At 37.1% G+C, this 7550-nt stretch overlaps 1 pseudogene; it reads right to left on the bottom strand.

Annotated features, from left to right (window-relative positions):
- Positions 1 to 320: 320 nt before the first annotated feature.
- LOC102950150 lies at positions 321 to 6854 on the bottom strand (annotated as a pseudogene).
- Positions 6855 to 7550: the final 696 nt, after the last annotated feature.

Below are 7550 nucleotides of genomic sequence, written 5' to 3'. Positions count from 1 at the left end.
GAATCTGAAGCAGGCTCCAAGCTCTGAGCTGTCAGCACAGAGCCTGACATGGGACTCGAACTCACAAACTGTGAGATTATGACCTGAGCCAAAGTCAGATGCTTCACCAACTGATCCACCCAGGCGCCCCTAGAGTAATTATTGATATGGAATGCCATCTTATTCATTGTTTTCTGGCTGTTTTATAGTCCAATTGTTTTTTTCCTCTGTTTCTGCTTCCCTTTGTTAATTGGTGATTTTACATGTTTTTTTTTCTGTTAAACAATGGTTTTATTAACATAAAAACATACATACCCACAAACTATAAAGTGCTAAGAAACTTAAATATTTAAGTCATAGCAAGCAGGTGGCAATTCAACATCCAAGGCCCCCAGAATGCTTGAAGGAGACCACAGCAGATTATACCTCCAGAGTTAAGAGGGCATTTTTAGAGGGGAAAGGGAGCCACATGTAATAGTTTTTCAAGCTTCCACTTCTCATCCAGCCTCATGGGAAGCATTCTCTTCAAGAGGAGGTATGCCATTTCATATTCCTCAAGCAGGTCAAAACTCTTGAAGACTAGAGGATATAAAGGAAAGAATTTTTCTATTTCTAGATCAGCATCACTCAAGGCAGGAATGGAACTTTTTGCTTTAACAGTCTTCCCAGTCATCTGTTTCACAGGGAACTTTGTCTATTTCTGTTTGAGGGCTCCATTAGTCTTTACTGACTTTTCTGTAGTTATGTTAACAGTTCTCAAAGCCTTTCTGGAAGCATTAGATAAGGCTGGTGGAGCACCAAACATTTTGCCAACATGTGGCATTGAAACCTGAGATCTCCCATTGAAGGCTCTGGCTTGAAGTCCAGATTCTAGCTTTAGCCCATCCTTAGGTGCTACACAGGTACCTGGATCACCATTTTTCCTCAACAACAAAGATCATAGCAGCCATTCTGGGTTAGGCAAGGCTCAGCCTCTTTTTCTGCTTTTGATTCCCCTTTCTTTATCTTTTGTGAATCTTCTCTAGATTTTTGCTTTGTGGTTGCTCTAAGCTTACATAAAAACATCTTATAGATAAAGCAGTACATTTTAACTTGACGGTGACCTCACTTAATTCACATTCAAAAGCTCCACCAAAAGCCCCACAAAAGCTCTAAATATATATATATGTATATATACATACATATATACATATATATATATATATATATAGAGAGAGAGAGAGAGAGAGAGCATGCACAAGGGAGAGGGGCAGAGGAGAGAGAGAATCTTAAGCAGGCTCCAAGCTGAACCTGCTGCGGGTCCAAGCTGCAGCTGCTCCAAGCAGGCTTGGAGCCTGATGCGGGTCTTGATCCCACAATCCTTGGATGACGATATAAGAGCTGAAATCAAGAGTCAGACCCTCAACTGACCGAGTCACCCAGGTGCCCCCCTTTATATTTTAGGTGTCACAATCTACCTCTTTTTTTATTTTGTATTCTGCAGATGCTTTCTATTGCATTTTTCATTTCATTCACTGAATTCTTCAGCTCTAGAATTCATTTGGTCCTTTTTATGATTTCTATCTCTTTGCTAAATTTCTCATTTTGTTCATGTATTGCTTTCCTGATTTTCTTTGAATTGTCTTTTTGTGTTCTCTTGTAGCTCATTGGGTTACCTAAAAATAGCAATTTAGAATTCTTTATCGACTAAATTGCAAAATTCTGTGTCTTTGAGTTCAGCAATTGGAGGATTATTGTTATCTTTTAGTGATGATATGTGTTCTTGATCCTTCGTGCTTCTAGAGTTTTGCATTGCTGCTTTCATATTCAAGGTAGTAGACACACTCTCAAATCTTTACTAGTTGCCTTCAAGTAGGATATACTGTTCATTGGTCCTATTATATGAGGGGCTTCTCTGACCTTTTATGGATACATCCACTCTACACTTCCTACTGCCTCTTGTGGAAGAATTCTTAAGCTTTTGTGTCTTCTCTGGTTCTTATGATTCACCAGGCTGGCTGCTGGAAACCTATCTTCTGTTTTCCAAAAGGTGGCACTATAGCTCAAGTTTGTGATTTCTCCCTTGCTCAAAGACCCTGATCTAATTTTATGAGCGTACTCCATTTACCAGAGCTGGCTCTCTCACCCACTGCACTGGGGAGCACACACCAAGGGACAGGCATAGAGTTGAGGGAGGTGTGGATTCAGCATTTGGGGTATTGAGAGAGCCTACAGGCCTGATGGAGATGGGGAATGTCCACCATGCTTTCTTGTATGCAAATCGTTGCCTTTACCGCTCCAAAACCAATGTACCCATGGGTGACTTAAAGGGCTCCATTTGGAACTAGAATTTGGTTTAGAAACTGTATCTTCATTATACCAGAGTCAAAAGTGTGAGAACATCGCTGTGAATGTTCCAGTTCAGCAGCAGCCTTCAGAACCATGGGATGTCCTCATACAAAAGAGGAGAGGTAGTCAGCTAAGAAAACTGGCACATGGCTCCAATGAATGGAAAAGGGAAGGATAAAACAGAGTATGTGAATCAAGCCCAAAGGAATGACAAAAGTCAAAACCAGAGAAGATTAATCTTCCCTTAAGTAAAAGAAGCAAACTAAGGGACAACATTGGGAAATAAAGCTAAGGAAGGAGTCATGTAAGTGTAGAAATGAAGTTGAATTATTAGTTATGTATTTGTTTAACTGTGTGTAATACAATCCCAATCACAGAGAGTTAACAATATAGGTGTTTGTTTCTTACAATACAAGAAATCCAGACATAGGGAGTCCAAAACTAAACACGTCAGTAATAGTACATGGTCTTTATCCTTCTGCTTTGCCATCATTAACAAATGCCTTTCCTCCCATGGTCACCTTAAGATTGGAAGGTGACTGGCCCATCTCCCAGTTTCCTGTTCATCTTCCGGGGAAAGATGAAGAAGAAAAAAAGTGAAAGATGGGCAGGAAGAGAGAGAGGAAAAAGAGGAAGAAAACAAGAATAAGACATATAGGAAGTGAGAATTAACAATCAGAAATACAATGAACTGATTTTGAGAAAGTGAAACACTCTCAGAAATCCTCAGATTTTCAATTTTGTCTTGCTGGCCAGAAACGTGCCCCATGACCACATCCTGGCTCTAAGGAAGGCTGGGAAATGCCTTTCAGCAGCATACAAAATCAGGATCATATTTATTAGGAAAAGGGAAAAAATGAATATTATGTAGGGAACTAAAATCAAAAAGCGTATTACCACAGTCAGGGTTAGATGCCCAAGCCTTAGTTTAGTGAGTGTCATCTTTGTAGTTTGAGGTTTTGTTGGCCTAATGTAAGTCCAAACACACTTACAAAAACAAAAATTCAGACTGCCCCTGAACTCAATGTGAGAAAAGTAAAACACCCAACAAAGAAATTATTGGAGAATATTCAATAAGACTCATACAAGCATTTTATATCTTCAATTATAAAACTAAGTTTAAATAATGGGAATACAGGAGTAAAGGATTCAAGTTGAATTAACCAGGCAGATATAAAAGAAAGCAGAATTGTGCTTTTGTCATCAGAAGGTAAAACTTAAGGAAAAACTATTACAGAAAGAAGAATACTTTAAGATCCTAAGTGTTATTGGGGACCCTGGGTGGCTCAGTCGGTTAACCATCCGACTTCGGCTCAGGTCATGATCTAGCAGTCGGTGAGTTCGAGCCCTGTGACGGGCTCTGTGCTGACAGCTCAGAGCCTGGAGACTGTTTCAGATTCTGTGTCTCCCTCTCTCTCTGACCCTCCCCTGTTCATGCTCTGTCTCTCTCTGTATCAGAAATAAATAAACGTTAAAAATTTTTTTTAAATAAATAAAGTTTATTTATTTATCTGGGAGAGACAGAGACAGCATGAGTGAGGGAGGGGCAGACAGAGAGGGAGAAAAAGAAAATCCCAAGCAGGCTCTGTGCTATAGCACAGAGCCTGATGTGGGGCTTGAACTCATAAAACCGTGAGATCATGACCTAATTGAAACCAAGAGTCAGACACTTAACTGACTGAGCCAACCAGGTATCCCTGAAAAACCTGTTTTTAAAAAAAAAAAAAGTGAAAACATACATACTATAAGAAATGTTAAAGAGTAAATAATTATCAAAGTAAAAAGAAAATTTTTTAATTAAGACTAATTTGAACAACTCTATGTTAATACATTTAAAACCAGATTTAAAAAATACCTGTATAAAAAATATAGCTTACCAAAATTGTCCTCAATATAGATGGACAATCTAGAGAGATCATTTTCCACTAAATAAACAGAAAAAGGTTTTAAAGACGTCCCTACAAAAAACATGTGGACCATATAATTTCGCAATGGATTTTTACTTAACCTTGAAACATCAGATAATGAATACTATTAAAGCTATTCCAGAATACTGAAAACACAAAAACTTGTACATTCTTTTCCTGAAGTGAGCGAGTATAACATTGATAGTAAAATATGAAAACAAATCGCACAAAATTTTACAGATGAATGTCACTTATAAACATAGATTCAAGTATCTTTTAAAAAGAATCCAACTGTCCATTAAAAATACAATGTGGAGAAATTGGAACACTTGTGCACTGTCGCTGGGAATGTAAAATGATGTAGCTCCTGTGGGAAATAGTATGGCAGTTCCTTAAAAAGTTAAAAATAGAGTTATCATCAAACCCAACAATTCCACTTCTGGGTATATACCACAAATCATTGAAAGCATGATCTCAAAGAGATTATTTGTGCACCCCTATTCACGGCAGCATTATCCACAATAGCTAAAATACGGAGACAACCCAAGAGTTTAATGACTGATGAGTGGATAAACAAAATGTGTCATAGACATACAATGGGAAATAACTCACCCTTAAAAATGAAGGAAATTTGGGGGCGCCTGGGTGGCTCAGTTGGTTGAACATCCGACTTCAGCTCAGGTCATGTCTCACAGTTTGTGAGTTCAAGTCCTTCATCGGTCTCTGTGCTGACAGCTCGGAGCCTGGAGCCTGCTTCAGATTATGTGTCTCACTTTCTCTCTGCCCCTCCCCTGCTTGCACTCTGTCTCTCTCTCTCTCTATCCCAAAAATGAATAAACACTAAAAATTTTTTTTAAAAAATGAAGGAAATTTCATGCTACATGCTACAACATGGATGAACCTTGAGGACATTATGCTGAGTGAAATAAGTTAGTCACAAAAAGACAAATACTATATGACTCCACTTTTAGGATGTACTTAAAGTAGTTAAAATCATAAAGACAAAAATTATAATGGTGGTTACCAAGGACTGGGGGAAGGAGAAAATGGGAAGTTATTGTTTAATAAGTATAGAATTTCAGTTTTCAAAAAGTTATGGGGATGGAAGATGGTGATGATTGCAAAACAATGTGAATGAATTTATTATCACTAAACTGTATGTACACTTATAAATGGTTAAGATGGTAAATTTAATGTTACATGTATCTTACCACAATAAATGTGTGTGTGTGTGTGTGTGTGTGTGTGTGTGTTTGCGTGTGTGTAATGCCCAAGCTTTATTTTAGTGAGTGTCACCTTTGTGATTTGGGGTTTTGTTGGCCTAACTTAGGTCCAAGCATGTTTATATAAACCCTAGACTGCCTCTGAATTCAATGTGATAAAAGTAAAACATCCAACAAAGAAATTATTGGAGAATATTCAGATAAGACTCATTCAAGCATTTTATATATTTAATTATAAAACTAAGTTTACGGGCACCTGGGTGGCTCAGTCGGTTGAGAGCCCGACTTCGGCTCAGGCCACGATCTCACGGTTAGTTGGTTCCAGCCCCGCATTGGGCTCTGTGCTGACAGCTCGGAGTCTGGAGCCTGCTTCAGATTCTGTGTCTACCTCTCTCTCTGCCCCTCCCCTGCTCGTGCTCTGTCTCTCTCTCTCTCTCTGTCTCTCAAAAATAAATAAACATTAAAAAATAATTTAAAAAAATAAAATAAATAAACTAAGTTTAAATGATGGGAATAAAGGAGTAAAGGATTCAGGTTGAATTAACCAGACAGATATAAAAAAAGTGATGCGGATTATGCTTTGGATATGAAGTAGTTCAATATTAGAAAGTCCTTTAATACAATTCATCATACTGATAGGCATGAGAAAACCATAATCTCCTCTCCATAGATGCCAAAAAGGCACACCACAATATTGAATCCTCAATCATGATAAGATAGAAATTGACGGATACTTTTTAAATATGATAAAACATATACTGGCCCAAAAGTCTGCAGTTTACTTAATGCTATATATTGGAGAAATTCCCATTACATTCAGAAACAAGGAAAAGACACCATTATTTTGGCTACTATTTAACACTGTCTTAAAGGTACTAAGAAATTGAAGAAGTTAAGGTAATTAAATAAGAGAAAGTGCACAGTGAAAAAGAATGTACTAAAACTATATCTACTTAAAGATGATGTGTTTATATATCTGAATAACTCAAAAGAATAAATGGAAAAATACTACAAATAATAAGGTAATTTAGTATATTAGAATGATACAGAATGAATATACAAAACCAACAACCTTCAGAAAGAAAAGAAAACAAAATGAATACATCAATTCTCATTAATTCATAGTAGTCATGTTACATAAAACCACGGTAAACACTGAATTAATGAACATTGGGCTGCTAGGGGAAATACAGAGCGAAGTTCCCACAAACCTCCATTTTTGTCAACATAAAGCCATATGCCTTATATAGGTTTGTTTGCCAATGTCCTTGTAAAACATACCAGTCTCATAAGCATTAAAAACCTCCTCTTCCACCTCGCTCGTTTCCTTGTAACACTTAGCAGGTATTTTAAAAATTCTTCTGTAGCTTCCTGATCTACATACACAACCTGCCTTGTTTACCTGCAGATTGACCATTTTCCACACCATACAACCTTCTGAAACAGAGCCAGCAGGCACTGCTGAGAAGGGTTTAACATTTTTCCTTCACCCTGGGTAACTTGACTGTGCAGCTCTTCAGCTTTCTGCTAAATGCTGTCCCCTATGGTTTTTTGTTTCTTTGTTTTTTTTTTTAAAAAAGAAGTCACCAAAAAAAGTACAAAAATGTGGAAAGCATGACACTAAATAGACCATAAAAAAGACATTTATTTACAGTATGAGAGCTGAAAAAAGAAGGTAGAACATCACTTTTTTTTTTTTTTTTAATCTCAGCTGGGAATGTCCATAGAGCTACTCAATTTTTCACCACGCTGTGAATGTCCATGAATGACCATGAAATTGCTGGATTGATTTTGGGATTACAAATAAAAGTTTGTGGGTGAATTTGCAAATATGGAATCAGCAAATAATGAGGATCACCTATAATAGAACCACAATAAGATGGCAGGTATAATCCCAAATATACTAGTTTTATACTAAATGTAAATAAACTAAATATTCATATTGAAGACTAAAGTTATCCAACCAGATAAAAAAAATGTCGAACCATTACCAGTGACATAGTCTGTACATAAAGACATAAGAAGTTAAAATAAAAAGACTATAAAAGTTGTAACATGCAAATGCTCACACAAGAAAGCTTGTGTTGATATATTAATAGCAGGAAGTAGACTC

The sequence above is a fragment of the Panthera tigris genome, chromosome C1 (genome assembly GCF_018350195.1).
Source record: "Panthera tigris isolate Pti1 chromosome C1, P.tigris_Pti1_mat1.1, whole genome shotgun sequence".
Lineage (NCBI taxonomy): Eukaryota > Metazoa > Chordata > Mammalia > Carnivora > Felidae > Panthera > Panthera tigris.
This window is presented reverse-complemented; position numbering and strand designations above follow the sequence as displayed.